The sequence below is a fragment of the Heteronotia binoei genome, chromosome 5, assembly GCF_032191835.1.
Source record: "Heteronotia binoei isolate CCM8104 ecotype False Entrance Well chromosome 5, APGP_CSIRO_Hbin_v1, whole genome shotgun sequence".
Lineage (NCBI taxonomy): Eukaryota > Metazoa > Chordata > Lepidosauria > Squamata > Gekkonidae > Heteronotia > Heteronotia binoei.
This window is the reverse complement of record NC_083227.1, coordinates 71,568,816-71,596,176: the sequence shown is the minus strand read 5'-3', so window position 1 is coordinate 71,596,176 and position 27,361 is coordinate 71,568,816. Positions and strand designations below refer to the sequence as shown.

At 42.2% G+C, this 27,361-nt stretch overlaps 1 protein-coding gene across 6 annotated transcripts in view; it reads right to left on the bottom strand.

Annotated features, from left to right (window-relative positions):
• The window catches only part of GRM7 (glutamate metabotropic receptor 7), an 870,101-nt gene that overhangs the window by 274,156 nt on the left and 568,584 nt on the right, over positions 1-27,361 (bottom strand). The gene's annotated exons all lie outside the window — the stretch shown is intronic.

Here is a 27,361-nt window from a genome sequence, read left to right as displayed (position 1 = left end):
AAATGTAATTTTGTTCATTCTTGCTTAACCATTACAAAGCAAAAAAGAACAATTTAATTTGCCCAGTATATTAGAAATTTTGAAATTATATAGAATTGTACATGCAGACTAGGGATTATTCTAATTTTCTCTGTGCAATGCTTTGTTCCCAAATTCCGCACTTTGACCATGGCTTTCCTTTGTGTGATGCAAACAGTGATTCTTCATTTTTGCACAATTTTTGTGTCCCTTACATTATGTTGAACAGATTCTTTACCAGAGCTATTCCTCCCTAATTGGTTTATCATTGGCAGAGGGCCACAGCCAGCAGAAAGGGGGTGAGATCCCCCCAGGAGACTTTTCGTCTACCTTCTTGTTGGCCAAGGTGAAAGAAATTAAATACTATATTGTTGTAGAAAAGATTTGGCTTCAGTTGTTAAGGTGTGATCATGGCAGCATTAGCTTGGGGGCAATTATAATGAGTTGACCAGCACACTGTTTGGCAGGTATATTTTGGCTATGCATTTTCATAACAAATACTTAGTGTAAACTGCTACTAAATTATTAATCTGAATATAACACTCCATAAAATTCTTTAAGAGAAATCATTGTGACCTATTAAGCCAAACACAAGCTGTTTCCTCTCCCTCCCACCCACGAGCCAGTTTATCTTCCCCCCATCTTCAATTTTCTATCCTGTGATGGGGGGAGTGAGGAGTTTGGCTGGGTGAGGTGCCGCCATCTGCCTCACCATGCATGGGGTTTGGCTAGGCTGGGTGCTGCCATCTGCTTTGCCTTATGTGGGGCTTGGCCCATCTCAAGAAGGCTGAACCAGGCACCACCACCTCCCCATCTCACCTCTCATATGGGGCTCTAGCAGTCTAGGCTCTGTCTCCTCTGACCCACCTCAGGTTGGCAACTGCCTGTTCCACATTGCATTGGGCTTTGGTAGGTTGGGCTCAGCCCTTTTGTCAAAGAAGCTGAGTCTGGGGAACCATCAGCCCACCAAGAAGCAGCTAGGTGCTTTTAATGATCAATTTTGGTCCTGCTGCCTGGGGGGTAAGTTAGACTGAGAATGTGTAACTGATCCAAGGTTACCCACTGACCTTCCAAGGCTCTAATCTGAAACTCTAATCACTAAACACTGACTTTCATAGGGTGGCTGCTGTGGAACATTAGCAAACAGCCACACCTAGGTGAGTCATGCAAGTTGTGTGGTATAAAGCAGGGGTGTCAAACATACAGCCTGGGGGCCAAATCAGGCCCCCAGAGGGCTCCTATCAGGCCCCTGAGCAACTGGCTATCATCTGCTTCCTTCTTCCTCTCTCTAGCTTCCTTCTGCATCACAGCTTGCTTTGCCAGGCTTGCTCAATTGCACAGAAACTACAGAGCAACGCCTCTATATTCTCTATTGGTTGAGACTTCTCCCTTGTGGGGAATAGCTTGCTTTGCCAGGCTCTCTCAATCGCACAGCAGAGCTACTGAGTAGGGTTGCCATCTTCATCCCCCAGTGGGGGACATATGTGTGTGCGATGTACATGCGCGTGATGAAACGACATCACCCAGAAGTGACGTCATCAAAATGGAGCTGCCTGTGCGGGGCCGCTCTAGGTGTTTCTGGGGAAACTATGGTTTTTCCAGACGCTCTAGCTATTTGGGAGGTTAAAACTCTATGGTACCTATTGTACCAGAAACGCCTAGAGCGACCCCGCATTTTGATGATGTCGCTTCCTCGTATAGAGTCACTCAGTGGTTCTTGCTAGGCCTTGATGTCCTCAAAGGACAAAACAGCCCTGGAAAGGGCCCTGTCCCCTCTTCCTACCTTTAACTCAAAGAAACCAAGCAGAACTGAAACCTGGAATTCTGGCCAAACTGTTGTGGCAACCTAGCAACAACCACTGAGATCATCTGTTTATTAAAGCTACAGATGCTCCTTTTATCATTTTGTCTTATTTTTTTAGTTCAGATTATTCTGAAAACAAGAGTTTTTCTGGTTTGTAGAAAGATTACCTTGTCCAGTCACAACTCCAATCACTGGAATAAAGTACCCTCAGACTGGGCTGACTTTGCTATTAGAATATCCAAGCAGGGACCCAGAAGGTACTTGTAGGAGTAGCCATGCCATTCCTTTGCTTATTCCTCTCTCCTACTTCTCTCTCTTTCTTTCCCCTTCTCCCACTCCTTCTCTTATTTTGTCTCTCTCTCTTACTTATGTCTATGTTTTTCTTTCTCTAGCATGACTACTGTCACTCTTTTTGTCTTTCTTCCTCCCCACTCCTATTACTCTTTCTCTCACCCCTCATTACTTTTATTATTATTATTCGTATTACTCTTATTATTATTCTTTCCCTGATCTCTTTCAGATCACTTGGATCCTGCCTGCTGAAAACCGCAGCAATCCCCCCTTCATGCTGGCCATTCTTTACTTCCAAACACGCCCCCCCTCCCCCAAACACACACACTGGATGAGCCAGAGGGCTCTTTGGCTCAGCCTCTGTCTGGTGTTCCTGACTGTCCATTGAAGGATCTACGAGGCCAGCCCTCTTTTCTTTGTGGAAGTTCCAAGGATGCTTAGGTAGGAGTCCTGTATGGTCATCTCCCTGTTTACCCTGCTTGCTCTCAGTCAGGTCTGTTCCCTGCTTCCCATCTTCCCACCCGCCCCCAGCTTTGGCCATGCCACCCCTAGCTGTGAAAAAAAGCCATACCAGCCCCAGATGCAATGGGGAAAGACGCACTGGCCATGCAGATGATGAGGGAAACTGCACCAATGATAGAAGTCATGCCAGGATGGGTGTGCAGGTGACAGAGAAAGCTGCACAATGGCCAAACCAGCAATAGGGGAAGTAGGGAGTAGGGTAGACACTGGCAGACACAAGTGCAGTCAACAGCTCCTTTAGTTGTTGTAGATTTTCTGGGCTGTATGGCCGTGGTCTTAGCATTATAGAACTTGATGTTTTGCCAGCAGCTGTGACTGGCATTCTCAGAGGTAAAATGAAAAGGGCATGCTAAAAATGAGGGCATGGTTTCCTGTCCTGAAAAACACAAAATGCTCTACATCTCACAACAGCACTACAGATAAGATTAGAATTTCAACAGCCAATCCATATTCAAAAGACCTCCTTAGGGAAGTTCCTCCATTAGCATGTCACAGCCTGGGAAACTTCTACAAGATAATGACTCAGCCCTATCCCACCTTCCTGAGTTGATATAAATTACCTGCCTACCATCTTCTCACTTTGACACAGAGAGAACTCTAGCATTCTGTGTTATACCTCTGAGGATGCCAGTCACAGATGCTGGTGAAACGTCAGGTTCTACAACGCCAAGACCAAGGCCATACAGCCTGGAAAATCTACAACTAATGAACTCCAGCTGTGAAAGCCTTCGACAACAAACAGCTCCTGTGTTTTGTGTTGTTTTAACCCCTACCCCATTTTGAAGGTTTCAGATATTTCTACAAACCCCTTGGGTTACAAACTGTACATGACTGGTTGAGGCCCATCAGTTGTGCTTAAATCACATCACTTAAATTGATGGAGCTTAAAAATGCTTAGCTTTGGCTGTATCCTCCCTAAATATAAAAAAGTAGGTTATGATGGCAAAACAAAGCACAACATAAACAGTTCCTTTAAAATATTTTTTAAAAGTGACTTGTTTAAAAGTATTTGTTAAAGTACTGTTGATAAGTGCTTCTGCTAGATCTGGGAGAGTATTTGTTGATGCGAGTGTATCCTTTGATAGGCAAGTAAACAGGTTAAACAAACTCCCTCTTTTGTTGCATACCTTAAAGTCTAGTAAGAAAAAAAAATCCCCTAACTTTTGGTAAGAAAAACTGCAAACTTCAATACTTCAGCAAAGTTATATCTCAAAAATGCTGTCATTCATAGAGCTCACACTGGGCCTAAAGCTGCCTTCAGGCATGGACAAGTAACTCCTACTGTGTTTAAAAAGAATTGTGCATATTTATCAAAGGGAAATATCTGACCCATTCCAAAGCTCTCTGCCATTTTCTACAAAAGACCAACAGCCATCAGTCTCAGAACGCATCAGAGTGACTATTCCTAGACTCCAAAAATCAAGAAAGAGTTCCTTCAGCCTGACACACCTGAGTGTGTGTGGGTAGATGAGTCTTAAAAAATATGAAATCATACCTATTGAAATTCAGAGCCTTAGTTTTAAGCTAAATTGGCAACTGCACTTTTCAGTATAAAGATGCTTCTTGTCTATTTCAGTTCTCTTTGGGAATTATGACTAACATTTGTTCAAAGTAACTTAAAAGAAGGTGGAAACTCATGATAAAAAATAAGGAAAACACAGACACAAACAAAGAGGCCAGTAGTTCATAAGGGTCTTTAAATATATATTTTTTAAAATATGTGATGGAAGGGAACAACTCTGTCACCAGCACATAACCTTAGGAAAAATGTACACATCTGAGGCATTTTAAACAAATTTGTGACATATCATTCTAATCAGGTAATAAGGATAATTCACACAACCTCAAAAGGTAGGATGACATATGGGTTGTGACTAGAAGCCAAGACTGGACATACATTGGAACTTTATCTCATTATGCCTTCAATAATGATGGAACAAGACTGAAGTGATTAACAGCCTGTGAAGTGACTAGAAGCTGAGATAAAGTGCCAGGTCCAATTAAAGAAATATCTGGGGACTTTGAGGGTGGAGCCAGGAGACATTGGGATGGAGCCAGAAGCAAGATTGCAACAAGCATGATTGAACTCCAAAGGGGGTTCTGGCCATCACATTTAAAGGGACTGCACACCTTTTAAATGCCTTCCCTCCACTGGAAATAATGAAGGATAGGGGCACCTTCTTTTGGGGCTCATAGAATTGAACCCCCTGGTCTAATCTTTTTGAAACTTGGAGGGTCTTTTGAGGAGAGCCACTGGATAGTATGCTGAAACTTTGGTGCCTCTATGTAAAAAAACAGCCCCCATGCCCCAAATACCCACAGATCAATTCTCCATTGTACCCTATGGGAATCGGTCTCCATAGGGAATAATGGAGTGCCCAGCAGACATTTCCCTCCCCCACCCCTTTCTGATGACCCTAAAGCAGGTGGAGGGCCTCCAAACTGCAGAATCCCCTGCCCCCAACTGGGGATTGGTAAGACAAAAATAAGAATCCATGCTTAGGCAACAGCTCTCATATAGCTTACATGTCTCATCTGCATGCTTGGTTCTCCAACCAAGCATGTAGATGAGACATGTAAGCTATGTGAGCTGTTGCCTAAGCATGGGTTTCAGAAAAAATAGGGAGTCAGTGGAAGTGGCGTATGAAACACAGAAGGAACCTTGGCCCCGTGTCACTGTACCTGTGGGATTGAGGACTGCTACCCTCACTACACTTGAATAAATGGTACACTTGCATCTACCAAGAAACAGGACATTTTTAGACAGCAAGATATTGTACCTGTATAGTATTGCATATTGATCTTGAACGACTATGTATGTTGAGCTCAGTGAAGAGCCACAGTATTTTGGTTGGAAGTTGTGTTTGTGATGTTCCAATGAACAAAAAGCATAATAAGGGTGGTTGCATTTGTTCTTGCTTTGTAAATTACATAGTGTTTTCTTATTTTTGTCTTACCAATCCCCAGGTGGGGGCAGGGGATTCTGCAGTTTGGAGGCCTTCCCCCTGCTTCAGGGTCACAAAAAAGGGTTATTTTCTTATGTTCAGAGTAAGAAAAAGAGCAAGGACATGGTAGGCCCATTGTGAGGGCAGGAAAGTGAAATTGTAACAGGTAATGAAGAGAGAGCGGAACTGCTCAATTCCTACTTTTCCTCAGTCTTCTCTTCTGAGGGGAACAGTGCTCAACTTGGCAAAACCAGAACATATAATGAGGATATGAAATTCCAACCTAGGATCAGCATAGGGGTAGTACATAAAAACCTAGTTTCTTTAAATGAAACTGAGTCCTCAGGGCCAGATAAACTGCATCCAAGGGTTCTAAAAGAGCTTGCGGATGTAATTTCTGAGCCTCTGGCTATTATTTTCGAGAATTCTTAGAGAACAGGAGAAGTGCCGGAAGATTGGAGACAGACAAATGTTGTCCCCATCTTCAAGAAAGGGAAAAAGGAAGATCCAGGTAACTACCAACCCGTCAGCTTGACGACTATACCTGGAAAAGTTTTAGAACAAATCATCAGCAGTCAGTCCTGGAACATTTAGAAAGGATGGCTATGATTACTAAGAGCCAGCACGGGTTAAGGAACATAAGAGAAGCCATGTTGGATCAGGCCAATGGCCCATCCAGTCCAACACTCTGTGTTACACAGTGGCCAAAAAATTTACTTGTAGCCTCCACCACCTCCTGTGGCAGTGAATTCCACATGTTAATCACCCTTTGGGTGAAGAAGTACTTCCTTTTATTCGTTTTAACCTATCTGCTCAGCAATTTCATCGAATGCCCACGAGTTTCTCAAGAACAAGTCATGTCAAACTAACCTGATCTTTTTTTTTGAGAAAGTGACTATCTTGCTGAATCAGGGGAATGCTGTAGACATCATTTATCTTGATTTCAGTAAGGCTTTTGATAAGGTTCCACATACTATCCTTTTTGACGAGTTGGTAAAATGTGGTTGTTACTGTTAGGTGGTTCTGTAACTGGTTGACAGATTGCACCCAAAGAGTGCTTGTGAATGGTTCCTCATGGACAGGAGTGACAAGTGGAGTGCCCCAAGGATCTGTCCTGGGACCTGTTTTGTTCAACATCTTTATAAATGATTTAGATGAAGGAATAGAGGGAATGCTTATTAAATTTGCCAGAGTTCTGCTGGAGGTGGCTTTGCAGATGGTTGTGCCTTATTCCCAATGGGTTTTCTTCCCAATAATGTAATTGAACAGTAATGAAGTTCTCCTACCTGCAAGTAGTGAGTACACATAACCTATTTTATGTCAGGGACAACTCAACAATTTTGGGGAACTTTCAGCCTAAAGAATATTTGATTCATCTTGCAACTCATCCTGCCTCTGTAGAAAGTAGTTGTACTTTACCCTGGTATGTATGATAAAAAGGATGCAAATGTCAAGATTTACAGCTACTTGGTGCTATATCTGTCATGATAAATGTTAACACACACACTCATTTCCCCTAACCTTCAACTCCTGATGAGAGAGATACTACTGTGGGAAGTTCCCAAAGCCTGACAAAGCACAGTGGAGCAGTTTCGTGCTGGAGGCTGTCATTCTAAGTAAGCTCCACTGAAATCAATGAGACATCCTTCCAATTAAGAGTGTTGTATCCAAGCATAACTTTCCTGTTTTGCACCATCCGTTTTCAGTTCTAATGAGGTGTCAGTTGCTGGGCTTCCAGATGGAAAACTGCAATCCCCGTTGACCCACAGTGGTCCATGTAAAACTTCAACCCTAATTTATAACTTGTCATTTCCAAAGAGCACGCTCCTTAGAGGTAATCTTTTATACAAGCCAATACCAGGACTCACTTTGTCTTCTCATTTTGTTTGTCTACTCCAACTACTCAGGCTTCATTCAATGCTATTCCCATAGGAACTGACTGAGTGATGTCAGAGTAAGTAGAAGATTAGAAATGGATCCTTAATGCCTTACATTTGTACATTTGTATAATTTCTACTGAATCTCTATGAGAAAACATACCATGTTTTAGACGTTTACAAAATAGCTGCCATCTACAAAGCAACCTCTCTCATCATTCTCTATACTGTCATTAGAGCTGCATCTCTAGGTCAATACAGTCTCAGATTTTAAGAAAAACTCTTGGTTGTTTAACTGTGCTTCCCTAAGCAGAGTTACGCTATTCAAAGCTCTTTGACTTCAATGGAGTTAGAAGGCTGCAATTCTGCTTAGGATGGCGCTGTTAGAATCTTACAAAATGACAAAACATCACTTCATTATGTCTTGTTGAACACAAGAAGGCGATGTCAAAAAATGTATTTAATGAGGGGGAACGGCTGTCATGCTTAAATGTTGCCTTTTCTTTTATAGCCATTCCATACTAACAAACTATGGGTCATTAAATATAGCTTGTCTGGTGGTATTTTTGAAAAAAGCAGATGCATTCAGAGCACACAAAAACGAGTTTTTGTTTGGACATCCTTGGAACATAGGGACTAGCTTTATGTGAAACAGGGCTGTGGCAGCTGATTGAATTTTAAACTGATGTTTTTATCTTTGGGAGTCAGCAATAGGATTGGGCTCAGGCCCGTAGCTATGAGGGGGCCTGTGGGGGAACAGCCCCCTGACTGCTAGGCAGCGCCCCCTGACTTGGGGCCCCTAACCAGCCTCCAGTGCCTCGGCTGCATCCTTCTCCATTCTGCTGTCATCATACACAGTTGCTTCTGCATGCTTAGGGGACGTGATCATACACAGTTGCTTCTGCTTGCTTAGGGGCCAGAAGAATTCTCTGACCCTTCAGCAAGCAGAAACAACAGGGCACTTTCAGCACCCAGGACTGAAAGTTAGGACTGAAAGTTAAGCTCAGTTGCTTAGGGGTTGGAAGAAATCTCTGACCCCTCAGCGAGCAGAAACAACAAAGCACTTTCAGCACCTAGGATTGAAAGTTAAGCTCCGTGTTGCTTCTGCTTTCTTAGGAGCTGGAAGAAACAATGAGGCACTTTCAGCGCTCAGGACTGAAAGTTAAGCTTTGCATTGTGCTAGAGGGCGCCTGTAAGAAGAGGCCTTCAAGTGGGGCAACGGGGGTAGGGAGTGGATGGCTCCATTGCAGGCTTTCTCTGCCAGACAGGGCAGGGTAGGGTAGGCTGGCGCACACAAGTGGAGGTCCCGGCTGCAGTTCGGGGCTGGGGATCAGTGGAGAGGTGATGTTTGCCTGCAGGGGTTTTCCAGCCTGGTCTCACTGGCTACCTGAGTGAGGGTGGGAGCTGAACTTGCTCGCCTTCCGACAGGAAGAAATCCAAATCGGAGGTCTTGTAGCCCCAGAAGTCTGCTGCGACTTGGTGGCACCTTCCACCCCACCCCCCTTGTCCTGCCAGGCTTGCCTAGCTGGATCATGCTACAGGTAAGGGCAGGAGACCATGGGGCACATATCTAAACCTCTGGGTGACTCCCCACCACAGCTGCTGGAAGAGGGGTGGAAAGGGATCACCTTGGGGCAACTGTGGGGAGCGGAGAGGCTGTATGGCAGTGAGCTGGCAGCTTTCCTTCTCAGCGGTGGTAGGAGAGAAGGCCATGGAGGTTGGGGCCACTATGTGCCCCCTGAAAAAAATAAGGCCCCCCAATTCTTCAAATCTTGGCTACTGGGCTGATTGGGCTTTCTGACATATGGAGAAACTGCATTTTAATTTTTGGGGAAAGTTAATAAAGTTATCACAAAACCTTAAATCAGCCCAGATTACTCTCATGGGACAAGCTGAGAACAGGAACAATGTACAAGACATAGCAGCCTGTCTACAGCTATGGGACTCCCTTTACCAGAGGAAGACCAAAGACGGTATCTAAGAAGTCCCATTTCAATTATGTTGGCTTTTGATATGGCATTTTTGCATGCATTTTGTTTAGTCTAGTTTTGTTGGATACAGTGCCCATTCCATTTCTGATTTCTTGGCGTGAAATGAGGCAGAAATTTTAAGGGATCAGTAAAATAAGAAGCTCTGATGATGTTATAATCATCCAGTATCACTTCCTAGGATCTTCATGCACAATAGTCCAGCTGTGGGATGGCTAACTCAAACTTCAATCCTGTGAACGTCTATAAACAATTGCATTCAGATCCTGGCTACAAATGCTAGGAGTTTTTGTTTTCCATACTATGCAGAATATCAGCAATATCCAGCAGATTAACACAGGTTATGTATTTTCAGAGTAAAATTCCTGGAATCATTCAACAGCATTCATTTTAGACTGTGTAAGAGAACATTCTCTCCTATCAAAAATTATATGCAAACAAGTACCAAAAGGGCATCAGCATGGATTAAATAGGTTGACTTGCCAAGTAATTGAATATCCGTACAGTTTTATTTGCAGCAGGCACTAAGCTGCAAGAAATGTGTATATTTTCTAGTTATCTGGGAATAAGCTAAGTAGTTTGACTTATTGAAGCCTAAACTTCAGCTCAGTTCAATGGTTTCAGTTGTCTATGCAGTGATTCATTTCAGTGACTTATGAATGTAGTAGGAGCTTCCCATTTGAGCCCCAAAGTGATAAATGATTTGCCACTGTAGGATCCTGCAGTTCACAAAGGAGGCAATTTACACATCAAGGAGGTAGCTGCAGCAACCTGTAGGTGCATGCGACAAATTTAAAACTCCTTTCAATTTCATAATCAGTCTCCTCCCCCCCCCCCCCAGTTCTTTCTGGACACTTAATGCACTCTTAAACTTTAGATGCAATCACAAATGACTATCCTACAGCCCCAGGCTGTAAGGTGAAAGTAACAAAACGAAGATAGGGAGGATTTTCCAGTTAAGGGGGGGTGGTAATAAAGCAACTAGTATGTAAACCAATCATTGAACAGTTAATGGTAGGATCACTGCAGCACCATTGGATATACAAACATCTGAAACATCTTGGCAACCCTCATAATTCTGTCAAAATTGTTGGGATTGATCTTGGGCATGCCTCCGGCTATTTAATTACAGATCACAAGTGTGGTTTGCTTCAGACTGAGGAAGGAAGGAGAGAAGCTTTAAAACCCATTCCATCCTAGTTTAGGCTGTAACCTGCTTTGGAAACTCCTGCAGCAGCAATTCAGAAGCATCATTCATTATCTCTGCCGGAATGAAATTGGCTTCTCTTGCATATTGCTGGTGTTAACAAAGATTTCATGAAGGTGACTTCTAATGTTCTGGATATCATGCATACTGGGCAAAATGACTTCAGCTGCTTGAAATGCTTACATGTTCCCTGATCCATACACACTTCAGCCGATGCTTTTGTCAGGAACATAACAAAGAATGGATCTTGAACTACTGTACCCAGAAGCCATTTTGGTGCTTTCCAATAGTCCAAGTGCCATATAGCTGATCAGTTACTCCTGTCATTCCATATGGTTTTGTTGCAAGGTGTGGGGAGAACAAAGGAAAACTTCAGCAAAGTCCTTGATGGGGCCTCAGCTCTTGCTATTCAAGTCTTGGCACAGACACCTGACATGCTTATTCACACGCTGTATAATGAACTTTCAATGTGTAACCCAGCAAAATTTTGACAACATAAATCCCTCTTTTAAAGTACCTTTTCCAGTTAGAGAGTTGTGGGATAGGGGTGGGATTCAAGTCAATAAATGACAGCACCCTTGTGGCTTGGCAAGCAATTATGAAATTGCTTCAAAAAGAAAACAGCCAAGGTATTACAGTTTTCAAGGACCCTCCTTGCCCACCTCCATAGCAACCACCCTCTCTAAACTTTCCTGTCAGCTTCTAGTCAGCAAAACTGTGGAGAGAAGCCTTGGGGCATGAGGGAGATGAGGAGGCTCCTCACCCCACTCCTTCAGCACTGTTGCCTCTGGATAAGAAAATACCTGGCGATTTGGGGGGGGGGGGTGTAGCCTGAGGAGGGTGAGGTTTGTGGAGGGGAAGGACATCAGGAGGGCATAATGCCATAGAGTTCACCTTCCAAAGTGGTCATTTTCTCCAGGTGAACTGATCTCTGCCTTCTGGAGATCAGTTATATTCCTGGGAGATCTCCAGCCACTACCTGGAGGTTGGCAACCATGTGGTATCTATGATGGCAGATGGGAGAAGAGGCTCTTTCTAACCAGTGAGACTGGGGAGTAGGGTTTCCAGGTCCAATTAAAAAAAATATCTGGGGACTTTGGGGGTGAAGCCAGGAGACTTTGGAAGTGGAGCCAAGACCAAGATTGCAACAAGATTGCAACAAGCATAACTGAACTCTAAAGGGAGTTTTGGCCATCAATTTTAAATGGACTGAGCATCTTTTAAATGCCTTCCCTCCATTGGAAATAATGGATAGAGGTACCTTCTTTTGTGGCTCATAGAACTGGACCCCTTGGTCCAATCTTTTTGAAACTTGGAGGGTCATTTGAGAAGAGACATTGGATGCTTTGCTGAAAATTTGGTGCTTCTACTTAAAAAAAAAATCCCCCCCAAGCCCCAGATACCCACGGATCAATTCTCCATTATACCTGTAATGTACTGAGAAACCGAGACAGTTTGAAGGCAACATAGTTTATTCAGTAGCACATTACAAGAGAGAGCACGCGGGCCGGGCCCCGCTTATATACATTGCCCAGTACAGCCCCCCTCGTCCGACCAGGCCAATCCTGGTCAGTCAAACTTCCCACCACAGATCTTGATGGGCGGGGCCTCAGGCGAGCTCCCTCCGGGGACCCAAGGGTCGCCTTTAGTCACGATCGCCATGAGGTCTGGTTGCTTATGTTCAATACATAACACTCCTCCCCCCTGGCTCAGGACACATAGTCCCGCAAGTAAGCGGGGGCCATGCGCTCCCGGTTAGACCTCGGGATAGCTGGTGAAGTTGAAGCAGTTGCTGGTGCCTCCGGGGGCCCAGCCTCCGTCGTGGACGGGGCTGCAGTCTCCCCACGTGGGAAAGCTGCCGGCCCAGGGTTGTCAGCGCCTTGCGGCTCCTCGGGTGCCCCTGCTCCCTGGGGCTGGCTCTCGCTACGGTTGGGCTCTACCTCCCGATTCGCCTGATCAGTTGGCTGTGTCGGGGTAGATCTTGGTGGGGCTGCGGTTGTGAGCTCATTCTCGCCCCACATCTCGGCCAGTTCCTCCAGCAGGGTGCGGCGACATATCTGGTCAATATGCCTTCGCAATATCCTGCCTCCTTCCGTGGATACATCGTAGTGGTGGTACCCAATTACTCGAAGCACCTGGCCCTCAACCCACTCGGGGCCATTCGCATAGTTCCTCGTGTACACTGGGTCCCCGGGGAAGAATCCCCTGGCCGCTTCTCTGATCTCAGGGGAGCTGCGTATGTCTGAGGCTCGGTTGGGGTGCAGCCTATCTAATCTTGTGATTAGCTTTCGTCCCATTAACAGCTCGGCTGGGCTGACACCCGTGACTGGGTTGGGAGTTATCCTATTATCGAATAGAAAGGTGGCTAGGCAGTGGTCCCAGTCCCCCTGCATTATACGGCCCAGTGCTTCCTTCATGGTGTGCACCATCCACTCGGCTTGGCCATTAGTGGCCGGATGGAAAGGGGCGGACCAAATGTGCTGTATCAGGTATTGCTGCATGAACTCCCGGAATTCCCGGGATGTGAAGGCTGTCCCGTTGTCTGAGACGATGGTGTCCGGGATCCCGTGTGTGCATAGGATCCTGTGTAATGCCCAGATTGCCGCCGCCGTTGAGGTTGAAGCTACTGGGATCACTTCCAACCACTTGGTGTATGCATCCACCAAGATAAAAAATATTTGGCCCTGGAAGGGCCCTGCGAAGTCTATGTGTAGTCTGGACCATGGCTTCCTGTGTGTTTCCCAGCGTTGTGCGGGGGTGCTGGGTGGATCGGGTCGGGACTCCTGGCAAGCTTTGCACCCTCGGACCCAACCCTCTATTTCTTCATCCATCCCCAGCCACCAGACATAGCTGCGTGCTAAGGCCTTCATTCGAAAATACCCTATGGGAATCAATCTTCATAGGGAATAATGAAGTGACCAGCAAACATTTCCCTCCCCCCCCCCTGCTTTCTGATGACTCTGAAGCGGGAAGAGGGTCTCCAAACCGGAGATCCCCTGCCTCCAACTGGGGAATGAGCAACCAATAAAGAACTACATGGATAATGGAGCAGGAAAACAAGGTTAAGAAACCTCTGTGAAAACCAGCCTCCAAAGTTATACACAAATAATTTGCCTCATTAATAATTCAAGAAATATTCCAAAACATTAAAAATCATCTGCATAACAATAAGAGTACATAAGGAACATACACCCTCACCCAAAATCACTCTGAAACAAATAAATGCCCAATATCTTTCCAATGATGAAGTCTTGCATGGAGAACCAAACTCCTAAGAGTTTATATTCCAATAGAAAAGTCTTTCACGGAGAACAAAAGCTCCAAATGCTCCAGCTGACCATCCTGATTAGAAGTTATTACAAGTGTCAGTATTTAATTTTTTTTTTTTGAAAGCTCATAGAAATGAATGCAAAACGTCAGATAAAGTACTGCCCTGTTGCGTATCGCTTCCGGTGTCTTGCTGTACAGAGGAGAAACTCTTTGGAGCGTTGTTCTCCGTAAAATACTTTTCTATTGGAATATAAACTTTTAGGAGCTTGGTTCTCTATGCAAGACTTCATCATTGGAATTTCTGCCTGCACCCAGATGTTGAAAGATATTGGCCATTTATTTGTTTCTGAGTGACTTTGGATGAGGGTATATGTTCATTATGTATTATTGTTATACAGATGATTTGTAATGTTTTGGAATATTTTTTTGAATTATTAATGAAGTGTATTATTTGTGTATAACTTTGGAGGCTGGTTTTCGCGGAGGTTTCTTAATCTTGTTTCCCTGCCCCAACTGGAGATTGACAACCCTAGTGGGGAGTGGTACTGGAGGAACAGGGGAGGCTTACAACACAATCTGAAACATTTTGTTGTGGGTCCTATTTCTGTCTTCTAAAAGGGAAATTCTAACATGCAATTTTTCCATGATTGGGCCCATGACATACCTGAAAAACATTAGCAGTTCCCTCATCCAAATTCTAAGACCTTCTCTCTCCTGCTGAAGGCCAGACTAACTGAAGGGGTGGGACTCTTGCACCTGATAACACAGGAGAAACTTTACTAACTGCCCATGCTCTGTGACCAACTGTAAATATCCTGCCACCTTCAGTGAGGTTGGCTTGCAGAAGGAGAGAGAAGAAATCAAGCTTGATAGAAGGAACTGCTGATTTATTTTCAGGTACAAGCAGGGCCGGCCCTAGACTATCTGGCACCCTAGGCAAGGCTAACTTCTGGCAGACCCCCCACCTCAATAACCAATTTTCAAAAACAGATGAATTATGGGGAAAATGTGCATCCAATTTGGTGCCCCCAAAGGCCGGCGCCCTAGGCGATTGCCTATTTTGCCTAGTGGCAGAGCCAGCCCTGAGTACAAGGTGTGGAGGGAAGCAACAATAGCTATCATTGTCAGTGCAGAGCAAACAGAAAAAGAAGAGACTCCATACATCTCCATACATTAATAGTCTATACTTTCTATTTTGTCTTACAGGACACCACCTGTTAGGTTTAGGTAGGGTTTCCAAGTCCAATTCATGAAATATCTGGGGACTTTGGGGATGAAGCCAGGAGCAAGCATAATTGAACTCCAAAGGGAGTTCTACCCATCACATTTAAAGGGACTGCACACCTTTTAAATGCCTTCCCTCCACTGGAAGTAATGAAGCATAGGGGCACCTTCTTTTGGGACTCCTGGAATTGGACCCCCTGGTCCAATCCTTTTGAAACTCTTCTCAAAACACCTGGAGGGTGTTTTGAGAAGAGGCACCAGATGCTATGCAGAAAATATGGCGCCTTTACCTCAAAAATCAGCTCCCCAGAGCCCCAGATACCTGCAGATCAATTCTCCATTATACCCAATGGGAATCAGTCTCCATAAGCTTTCTTTTTTGTGTAAAACAATTTTATTAATTTGCAATATATTGTTATAATATTCTTAAAAGAATAAATGAATCAATACAAGTTAATGACAATACATTACACTTTCCCCCCCTCCTCCTGTCTCCCCTTTTCATGACCCCCGCCGGTGTTTACTTAAATTGGTAAAAAATACAAGATAATTTTCTCAAACCAAGAATCTCCATATTAAAACCTTATAACAGTAAAAAAGAAAAAAAAGAAATGAGTATAAGAAGTCAAACCCTATATGTCCATCTTCATTCTTATCTTTTCACCTTAAACAAAAGGAAATTATTTCTTTATTAATTTTAGTCCATTATTCCGCCACACTTCAGGTATTGTCGAAAATCACTAAATGTCCCTTTACCTTCCATTGTTTTTCAACGTATTTTTGAAATTTCTCCCATTCCTTTCTAAACTTCTCCCAATCATAGTCTTTTAAGATTCTTGTAAGTTTGTCCATTTCACTCCAAGACATAACTTTTAAAATCCAATCCCATTTTTCTGGTATTTTATCTTGCTTCCATAACTGCACATATAATGTCCTTGCAGCTGAAAGCAGATATCACACCATCGTTCTATCTTGTTTCGGAAAACTTTCTATTTATAATCCCAACAAAAAAAAGTCTGGAGACCTCTTAATGTCATATCCTAGAATTTTTGACATTTCTTTCTGAATCATTTGCCAAAATTGTCTTGCCTTTTCACAAGTCCACCACATATGATAGAAAGATCCTTCATGCTTTTTACATTTCCAACATCTATCTGACACCTGATTGTTCATTTTCGCCAGTTTCTTAGGCATCATATGCCATCTATATAGCATTTTAAAGCAATTTTCTTTAATATTGTAACATGTCGATAGCTTCATAGAGCTCTTACATAAATACTCCCATGATTCCATTTGTATTTCTTTGTTAAAATTAATTGCCCATTTTATCATCTGAGATTTAACTACTTCATCTTCCGTAGACCACTTCAATAGTAATTTATAAATTCTTGAAATCAACTTTTCATTATCGCCCAACAGCATTCTTTCCAATTCTGTTTGCTCCTGTCTTATACCTTCATTTTTAATGTCCCGTTCTACCAAACTCTTAATTTGTTGCAATTGAAACCAATTATATTTGTACTGTAATTCTTCAGCCGATTTTAGTTCCACCTTTCCTCCCTGTATCTTCAATAGTTGATTAAACGTTAACCACATCCCTTCATCCGTTTCTGAGGATAATTTTATTACTTCCGTTGGCACAATCCATAACGACTTTCTCTCATCACCATATTTTTTATATTTTAACCAAGTACTTAACAGATTCCTTCTTATATAATGATGTGAGAAAAAACCATCCATCTTATTTTTCTTATAATACATATATGCATGCCAACCAAAAATATTTCCATGGCCTTCTAAAACCAACAATTTCATATTTAATAACATCATTCATTCCTTAATCCACACCAAACACACTGTGTCATGGTACAATTTTAGATCCGGCAATTGGAAACCTCCCCTTTCTTTTGCATCAATTAAAATTTTCATTTTGATTCTTGGTTTTCTCCCAGCCCATACAAATTCTGAAAGTTTTCTTTGCCATTTGCTGAATTGTTTATTATCCTTCACAATTGGAATTGTTTGAAATAGGAACATAATTCTTGGTAGAACATTCATTTTAATTGCAGCAATTCTGCCCAGCATAGACAAGTTCAATTTATTCCGTTTTATCAGATCTCCATCAATTTTACACCAGAGCTTCTCATAATTATTTTTATACAAGTCTATATTTTTCATAGTAATTTCCACACCTAGATATTTTACTTTTGAAGTAACCTCCCACTCTGTTACACTTTGCAGTTCTTTCTGTTGACTCTTTGTCATATTTTTGCACAAAAATTTCGATTTTTCTTTATTTATATAGAAGCCTGCCAGTTCTCCATACTCTTGTATCTTATGAAGCAGCAATGGTGTTACACATATGGGATTTTCATTAATAAACACTACATCATCAGCAAACACTCTGTATTTGTAAGAAAAATCTTTCAATTTCAACGCCTCTATTTCTTTATCTTCTTGTATTTGCATAAGCAAAATCTCTAGTGTCATTATAAATATCAACGGAGATAGAGGGCAACCTTGTCTTGTTCCTTTACCAATTATCATTTTCCCCGTTAAATCTGCATTTATACAAAGTCTTGCTTGTTGTCCAGTATATATCACCTTAACCATTTTTATAAAATCTTCTCCTAGTCCCAATTTCTCCATTACTGCAAACATAAAATCCCAATTCACATTATCAAAGGCCTTCTCTGCGTCTGCAAAGAATAATGCCACTTCTTTTTCAGGATGCTTCTCATAGTATTCAACAATGTCTATAACAGTTCTGATATTATCTCTGATTTGTCTCCTGGGAAGAAATCCTGCTTGCTCATCTTTAATAAAATTATTCAAATGCTGTTTGAGTCATTCTGCTAATATCCTAGCATATATTTTATAGTCATTATTAAGTAGTGAAATTGGTCTGTAATTTTTTACATTTGTGTTGTCTCTGTCTTCTTTCGGTATCTACGAAATTACTGCTTCCTTCCACTTGTTTGGTATTTTCCCATCAATCCTTATGATATTCATCAATTTCTGAAGTTTTGGTACTTATGTCTCTGCTAGGACTTTCTTAAAATTTTGCTGTAAAACCATCTGGACCTGGTGCCTTTCTCAATTTCATTGAATTTATTGCTGCTTCAATTTCTATTTTTTTCAATTGGTTCATTTAAAACCTTCTGCATATTTTTTGTCAAGGGATTTGCCTGAATTTTCTGTAAATATGCATCTATTTTTCTTTTCTCCACCTTTTGGCCTTGAAATAACTTAGCATAATACTTATAGAATTCTCTCTTAATTCCTGCTTGGTCTACAATTTCTTTACTTCCTGATACAATTTTATTAATAAATTTGTTCTCCCTTTTCTCTTTCATTTGCCAAGCCAAGTATTTTCCAGACTTATTTGCTTCTTCAAAAGATTTCTGTTGCAGTCTTTTAAGATTCCATTCAACCTCTTTGTTTAACAAATATCTCAATTGATTCTGTAATATTGTAATCTACCTTATAAATTTCTTTTTCCCCGGTCTCTTTTTGAGTTCCTTTTCTCTCTTTGCAATCTCTTTTTGTATGTCCAGCATTTCTTTCTCTTTTGCTCTTTTGTCTTTATTGTTCATTGTAATTAAAATGCCTCTCATTACAGCTTTGTACACATCCCACACTGTCTGAAATTGAATGTCCTCATTTTCATTTATTTGAAAGAAAGCTTTAGTTTCATTTTCTAGAGACTCCACTATATCAGTTTTGTGTAATAAATCTTCATTTATCCTCCATCTCCTTGTCTTTTTCGCACATTTTGCCATCCACATTAATGGATTGTGATCTGCCCAATCTCTATTTTTTTCGTCATAAGTCCAAAGTCTTTTGTAGTCCATAGCATATAAATTCTTGAGAAAGAGTTGTGCTTTGGTGAATAAAAAGTATAATCATGCACTTTAGGATTAAATTTCCTCCATATATCTTCCAGATTTTCTTGTTTCACTAATTCAAAAAATGATTTTGGTAATTTCCCTTCATTATTTTTTTTTCCAGATCTGTCCAAAATATTTTGACTGTGCCATTAAAGTCTCCCATTACTATTATTTGTTCATATGTCACTTGGTCTCATTGTTGCACAATATCTTTGAAGAAGGCATCTTTCGCCCCATTTGGGGCATACAGTCCCAATAACAACGTCTTTTTGTCACTCAACACCACTTCCACTGCTAAATATCTCCCATCGTTGTCTTTAAAAATCAACTTTGGATCCAATTCTTATTTAATATAAAAAAACCACTCCCCTTTTTTTCTCCTTAGCCAATGACTGAAATTCCATTCCCAATTGTTTATTCCATAAAAATTTATAATCCATTTGTTTAACATGTACTTCTTGTGGACAAATGATACTACATTTTTGTTTCTTAACCCAATGAAATGTAGCCTTTCTTTTTTTGTGGTGAATTTAGTCCATTTACATTCCAAGATATTAATTTGTAATCCATAGTGATTCTTCTTTTATTCTGTATCCCCAAATCCCCTATGTTCTTCAAAAAAACTCCTCAGTTCTTGAACATTTGTAATTGTAATCCTCTTTCCTCCATGTTCAAAGCTTAGATCCTCTGGCAGTATCCATCTATATCTCACTTCATTCTCCCGTAGTTTGTCAGTTAGTTTTTTATACAGTCTTCTGTCATTTATGACCTTTCTTGGCAACTCTTTCATAATTCTTACTCTGCTCCCATCTACTTCCAATGTTTTTTTCAAATTGTTTACTTAAGATCTTTCCCACCATATCTCTTGATACAAATCTTATTACCACATCTCTTGGCAACTTGTTTTTCTTGGCATACACTCTCTCTCTTGGCTTGACTTTGTGAACGAAGATTTAAGAAGGGTGCAGTAGTCCACGTCTGCTGCAGGCTCGCTGGTGGCTGACAAGACCAATGCGGGACAGGCAGATCCGGCCACAGTGGCTGCAGGGAAAAGTCTGATTTGGGGTTGGTGCTGTAGCAGTGCGACTCTTCCTCAATCTCCTTTTGTCCTCAAGACCAGCTATGCATGCGTTCTCAAAGGAAGAGACAGCCTGGTGGATGGTATGGCTCCATGCTTTGCGATCTGAAGCTAGGTCAGACCACTGGTGATGGTTGATGTGACAGGTGCCAAGGGATTTCTTCAAAGAGTCCTTGTACCTCTTCTTTGGTGCCCCTCTATTTCGATGGCCGGTGGAAATTTCGCCATACAGAGCAATCTTGGGAAGGCGGTGGTTTTCCATCCTAGAAATATGCCCTCCCCAGCGCAGCTGTGTCTTCAACAGCAGTGCCTCGATGCTTGTAACCTCTGCCCTCTTGAGGACTTCAGTGTTGGTCACAAAGTCACTCCAGTGGATGTTGAGGATGGTGCGAAGGCAGCGCTGATGAAAGTGCTCAAGGAGTCGCAGGTGATGACGGTATAAAACCCACGATTCGGAGCCGTAGATGAGGGTTGTCATCACAACCGCTTTGTAAACATTGATCTTTGTGCCTTTTTTCAGATGCTTGTTGCTCCACACTCTTTTGTGCAGTCGGCCAAATGCACGGTTTGCCTTTGCCAGCCTGTTGTCAATCTCCTTGTCGATCTTGGCATCTGGGCATACACTGAATTGACCCTATATATATATAGAACTACTTTCTCTTGTAATTTATTAATCATGGAATCTTGGTCTTTCACTTTATTCTCAACCACATGTACTTTCTTTAATGTTGCTTGTGTATCATTTCTGAGATCCTCAATTTCTTTTTAAATCTCTGTCTTCACCACCTCTGCACTTGCTTCAATATCTTTTTTAAAATTCTTTAATTGTTTCTTATTATCAGTTATTAAATCTTTCATCACTTATCCAATCTTGCCTCCATAGCCTCTAATTGCTCTTGTATTTGTACTTTAGCCATTTTTCCTTCCTCCAGTGAACTGGCCCTCAAACATGGTAGCTTTGGTCCTGGCTTGTGTTCAGACATTACTGTCTTCCCATCACAAAAATAGGCTTTAAAGTTGGTCTCACAAAATTAAAATTAAACCACAGGAACTTATAGATTAAAACATGTCCTTTTCAATGAGCCCAATATCGCTGTTCTCAGAGCTTCCTAGCTCAAGATATTAATTTTTAAAGTTTACAATTTACACAAAACGGCACCCATGATTTTTCTGACCTTTTTTAGAAATTTTCCTTTTTTCTTTTACAGTCCACCAAACTTACTTTCACTTATATAATCCAATATATTTCACCCTGTTATGAAAACATCTGCCGGCTCCACTGATTTTTAAATAAGTTGTTATCTAAAAATAAAAATAATAAAATAGTTGTTATCTAAAAATAATAAAATAGTTGTTATCTAAAAATAATAAAATAGTTGTTATCTAAAAATAAAAATAAATTTTTAGATAAGTTGTTTTTCAGCTTATAACGTCGTTTCTTAAATTTAAAAAGTCCCGAAATTACCCCCTTTCCTTCTTCTTAACTTTAGGATGTTGTAATTAAGTCCGAATTTCAATCCTTATCTCATATAAAGTTTATTTTAGTCCCTGAATGATAGATAAAGATCTTCTTACCTTGAAACCAAATATATCCTTTACACCGTTCTTTCCAGAGATAAATTTAAGATGTTAGAATAGTCTAAAGAAAGCTTGAATCTTGATAAGTTTAAGTCAATTTAATGACCACGGAGACCCTCTGTAGATGCTGGAATGCAATTCTTCACCGGGGACTCTTAAAAGCCTAAAAGGAACCCCACTGGGACTCCTCGTCAGCCAAAGTAAACCCCCTCAAAATTTCCTTAGCATGTCTTGGTCTTTTCCCTAACTGAGAAAAATAGGCAGCAGGCGTCGAAGTCGCCTTCTCTGCCCAGAACAGAGGCTCCAGTCCACTCCTCTTTGAGAAGCGACTCAACTCTCCATGATCCAACCTCGGAAACCAGTCTCCATAAGCTTTCTGATCACCCCTGCTTTCTGATGACCATGAAGCGGGGAAAGGCCTCCAAACTGGGGGATCCCTGCCCCCACCTGGGGATTGGCAACCCTAGGCTTAGGGCAAACACCAAAAGTGATATTTCACACTACCAGGGATGTAGGGACACTGGTATTTTGGCAAAAACTCTACAGTGAAGTTATATTTACCATAGAGATGCCCAAATACCAGAGTGTCCTTGCACTGCCAGTGACCTTAAGATATCACTTCTGGCTAGAAGTGATGCTGCCACATGGCCAGTGATACAAGCCTAGGCCTAGTTTTCCTGCCTAGTGTTTCCTACTGGCCAGGTAACTGGTACTAGGGGGAGAGGCCCTGAGCACTTCTAGCAGGGCCCTGGAAGCCACAGTTGGGCTTTTGCCTCTGTTCACAGCGCCCTTTCTGAAAAACCCTGTGATGAAAACCCTGTATCTATAAATGTTACATTCATGGGAATTATGATTCAATACATTTATGTTGCCTTGCAAATTATAATACCTTGAATGTCTTTTGAAGCAATTTAATAATTGTTTCACAAGCCACAAAGGCTGCTGTCATTTACTGATTTGAATCACTTCCAGCTCTCCAACATGAAAAAAAGAAAATTCTGGAGAGGGACCTGTGTAGCCAGAGCTCTGTGAGTTTGCCAGCGAAACCTGAACCTAATACACAAGGTAAAGACAAAGTTTGCATTTGTAGTGGTCTGACTTCATCCACTGTACTTACAATTGTCAACCAATTCCCTCAATATACTGTTTGTCTAAATAATTGTCGTTTGGTAATCAGACAAAATACCGCTCAGGGCATGATGTATTCAAAGCTGAATCACAGTTGCAATTAGTTTCCACAGTGATATGACTCAGGAAATTGTGGACATTGACAGATTAGTGGCAACCAGTGGCCACTTAGGAAACACCTTCTTTGAAAGCTCAGGCAATAATCCCAAGCAAGTCTACCCAGAATCCACCTCATGTCTCTTCAGTGGGGTTTACTCCCAGGAAAGTGTTGTTAGAACTGTGACAGAGTCATTGTATTAGCACAGAAATGTTTGTCTTTGCTAAAATAACAGGCCCACTAAAACCATTTTTACAAACAAAATGCATCAGCTTATTTTTCCAAGTATTTAATGAAAATGTTGGAAAGTAGATGTTAGTAGTTTTCAGGGCTTTTTTGCAGAAAAAGCTCAGCAGGAACTCATTTGCATATTAGGCCACATTCCCTGATATCACCATTATGTCACACAGGGCTTTTTGTAGAAAAATCTCAGTAGGAACTCATTTGCATGTTAGGCCACACCCCCTGATGCTAAGCCAGCCAGAACTGTGTTGCTGTGCATTCCTGCTCAAAAAAAGCCCTGGTGGTTTTAAATGCTACTACCTGTTGGCACAATGATCATTAATCATGATATCTGGAGATATCAGTGGCAGTTTTCCAAAAGGAAGAGGAAGATAAGCCTCTCCCAGAATGGATCTATGCCAGTTTAGAGAAACTAGTTATGCTAAGCTGAGGGAGGAATCTTTGCCTTAACTTCAAAGTAATGATAGTTCAGGATATGCAGAAAGTTATTTAATTCTAAAGGTCACAGGCCTGTCAAAATTTAGAAAAAATAAGAGATACTCCAGAGTTCTAAAGTATAACATAAGGGACATCCAGTATGTCTTATGTTGCTGTGATGCTCTGTATTCTTTATATACCAGTGAACTCATGACATTTGTTTGGATCTGAACCCTTCTTAAACAAAGGACAATTTCTTAATATTAGAGACATCTGACATACCAGAATTTATATGAATTACATGCACTGTTACACTATACTATTATATTGTACAGTATAAAGCAGGGGTATCGAACTCATGAGGGCTGGATCCAGGCCCATAGCGACGAGGGGTCCTCACGGGGCACAGCCCCCTGACTTATTTGCAAGGGCCCCTAACTTTCCAGCCCTGCCTGGCCCCAACTTGCCCCCTGACTTGGCACAATTCTAATCAGGCGTGGGAGGGGCGGTAGAAGCAGTCACCTCCTTCCAGCACCATTTGAAGGGCACCGCCAATCAGCTGTTCCATGGGCTCTTTAAATCCTGACAGAGGCTGCCTCAACCACCCCTCCCGCACAATTTGAGTGGCAGGGGGAAGGGAGGGAAGACACAGCAAACAGGGAAGGGAATGGAAGGCAAGGCTGGATCTGGAGGAGGCAGAAGAGGCATTAAAAGACCCCACCAGCAAGCTCAGCTCCTTCCCTGGCTGGCTTGCTCCGGGTGGCTCGGCTGGCTCCCTCCCTTTGGCCTTGGGACTGGCTCGGACTTGGCTCCCCGTCCCCCTTGGCTGCCTTGCTCTGTGTGGCTTGGGATGTGGAGGAGGTGCCTGAATAAAACCTGTATGTGAGTCACTTGTTAAAGAAAACAGATGCACAAACTCCCCCCTCCCCCACAGCAGCAGTTCCTGCTAAGAGGATCCATACCAGTGGAGTACAAAGCAAACACACACACACACACATAACATTGCCACCCTCGACCATAGCCTAAGAGTTTCCCCATTTGGTTCAGAATGGAGGCTAAACATTTCAACCATCTCTAAAAGAAGGGAGGGAAGGAGAAATCCAGTCCCAACCATTTTGGCTCTCACTGATGACGCCACTGATCATTAAAACAGCAGCTGCTTCAGCACAGCCAGTCCCACCCTCTCAGTAAGATCCGCAGTGCAGCTACTGGACACAGGAAGCAAAAAAATAAAAACAACCCCCCTCCCTTTTTCAAGCTGTGCGCATTCCAAACTTCCAGACCACGCCTCCTTTCACATTAGCCAGGGCGACAGGCTATTTTCTTCCCCACAGTTGTGTCATCTGAATCTCATCCTTCCCAATTATGTAAGTTTGTTTGTGACTTTTTATTCTGTAAACTTGTTTGGGGAAATTCTTCACAATAAAATGCTGCCGCTTGTATTGGGTGCCATACTGAGAAATGATGCATTAAGCCCATTTGTTTCTGAATGCAAAAATAAGAATATGGCCTTAATATCCCCCCCCCTCGCTTTCTCGTGCACTCAAAAGCAAAACATCTGACATCAGGGAAGAAACGCCGCTTTTGTATATATTTGAGTGCACAAGAAAGGGGGTGGGATCTTCTGAACACTGTAATGCACAATGAGGAAGGTAGGGCTGTTTCCTCAGATTTATCTCTGGTGGTATTCTTGCTGTCCCCCTCTTTGGTCAGTTCTGCTGCAGGAAAAAATAGCTGGAACTAGGACCACGGCAGCTGTCCCTTTAGTGCCCCTCCCCCAACAATTTCTCTGATTTCTGTAGATCCAGCCCTGACTGAAGGTTGTGTGTGTGTGGGGGGGGTGCTGGCAGCATGATTGTGGGATGGAAGGCTAAGGTGGGGAGGCCACTGAGTGCCCCCTGAAAAAATGTGAGCCCCCCCCCGACTTCCCAAATCTTGGCTACGGGGCTGGCTGGATCTGACATAAATGGGACCTTGTAGGGCCAGGCCATGTGTGTCATAAAATGTAATGCCAGTTAGGGGAGATATAAACTTTATGTGAAACAGAAGGAATCAAGAGAGAGGGGAAAGGAAAGCAGACCTACTCATGGGACTGACAGGAGACCTCCAGGGGACTAATTTGTCCCCCAGGCCATACGTTTGACACCCCTGGTATAAAGGTTTCTTATGAGTAAACTTTCAATTTGCAAAGCAAATAATAATTTCTTTAATAGCCACAATCCAGAAAAGACTTAAGCTACCCTTTAAAACAAACAAACAAACAAACAAACAAAAAACAGTGGCCTTAAATGCACTTCTGTGCTTGATTACCAGCATTTTAATTTGCCCTCAGAATAACCTTCTCAGATAAGTTTCTTATTTCAATTTCACAGATGGCTAACTTTAAGTCACTCACATATCCTATTGCCAGGTAATGTGAAACAGTTAAAAGGTCAGGCCATAGTTTAGGAGAATGCTGCTGTATATAACAGCACTCCACATTTTTCTTCAATTGCCTGCACCAGCTGTGCTTACTCTTACAAAATCATGGGGATCTCTATCACCCATGCCCTAGTAATTTCTTCTCTTGACTATAATATGCTATACATTATGATGTTTCATCCAATGAGGTTCAGAAGCTTCAACTCAAAAAAAATATGTGGCTCCCATAGTCAACATGGTTTTTCCAAAGGACCATAATTTAGCTACAGTGAATTTGTGTTTCATTTCCACCTGTTGGAAAATGTACTTCTATATCTATTTTGTATCTACTTCCCTACCAATGTAAGTCATCTAGACTACCTTACTCCAGATACAACCACACTGGAACTGCAGTAGGGCTGCCAAGCCCCCGGGCCGGGCAGGGGTTCTCCTGCCCTGGAGGTTCCCAACCCATCGGCCCACATTGGGCCAGTGGGGGAAACCTCCCCCAACATTGCTGGTGCAATGACGTCACTTGCGGCCACTCAAGGCATTTCCAGGAAAACTCTATGGTTTTCCCAGACACTCTAGCAATTTGAGAGGGCAGAACTCTATTGTACTACTGGGAGGAGAGGGGTGGCTATGTAGGGCCAAACTGCTTGTGATATCCTGTGATATTCCAAATTGCTCTGTTTGGATGTGAAAGTTTGCCAATGAAAAAAAAATGGAAAGAAAGAAAATACCGTAGTTTCATTTGAAATGTGGTGTTGGAGGAGAGTTTTACAGATAGCAGGGACAAATGAGTGAGTTCTATATCAAATCAAGCCTGAACTCTCCCTAGAAGCTAAAATGACTAAACTGAGGCTATCACATTATGCGAAGACAAGAGTTACTAGAAAAGACAACAATGCTAGGAAAAGCTGAAGACAGTACGAAAAGAGGAAAAATTAACAATGGATTGACTCAATAAAGGAAGCCATGCCCCTTGGTCTGCAAAACTTGAGAAAGGCTGTTAATAACAGGATGTTTGGGAGGTCATTAGTTCATAGGGTCACCATAAGTCAAAAGCAATGGCTCATAGCTCAACATATGTTTTGTGAGTGTTACATGCCATCACCTTCTTTACAGGAGCACAAAACCTGTAAAGCTTCCTCCATTGCGAAGCCCATTTTGCTTAGTCACTCAGAAGCTTTTGGAAAATGACTTAAACATGTTTTCTCCAGGAAGCCTATGGATCATCACAAGTTATATGTAATTTTAATGTGCCTATTTTATGCTGTGTTATGGACTTAGTACTTTTGTTATAATGCCACTGTTTATGCGACCGAGGACCATTGTGCTGGAATAAAGGTAGGGTGGACTGGAGACTGAACAAAGATGCATG